This window comes from Trypanosoma grayi (genome assembly GCF_000691245.1).
Source record: "Trypanosoma grayi strain ANR4 Tgr_142_V1, whole genome shotgun sequence".
NCBI lineage: Eukaryota > Euglenozoa > Kinetoplastea > Trypanosomatida > Trypanosomatidae > Trypanosoma > Trypanosoma grayi.
The window spans coordinates 12580-13191 of NW_008825761.1; positions in this window are offsets into that span (position 1 = coordinate 12580).

Genomic DNA, 612 nt, shown 5'->3' on the forward strand with positions numbered 1-612 from the left:
AGAGAGAGAGAGAGAGAGAGAGAGAGAGAGCTGTATGATGCACCGCCAATGGGAAATGGCTGAGTGTTGGGCACATGCGAGGGGAAAAGCAGGGGAAACGAAAACCAAAAAAAAAAATAAATAACTGGCGGGATATGCGCAGAAGACATAATGGTCATAAGCTCACTGAGGACGGCGACAGGGGGGAAAATAAAATCAATGGGGAGAGAGACCCCCCCCCACACATATATATATATATATATATATATGTTATGCTATGTTTAGTTGTATATGTATGTTTGCATGTGCATTCGTGCGGCCTTTTGACTTCTTTTTTTTTGTGTTTGTTTTATTTTGCGTGCTTTTGTGATTGCTTGCTTGCCTCCTTGCCCCGCCTCCACCGATGCGAGGAGGCGCGTGGGGCGAAGGGCGACAGGGATGGTGGATGTGTACATGACAAAACTACACACTGCGGGAAGACGACGACAACAACAACAGAACATTGACAGTTAAACGACAAAGGCGGAGTAAAACAACAACAACACAACAACAACAATAACAACAAGCCAACACAGTGCGAAAACAAGGGGGAGAAGCAAGGGCTGCAGAGGCAAGAAGGAGCAACGGGAGTTC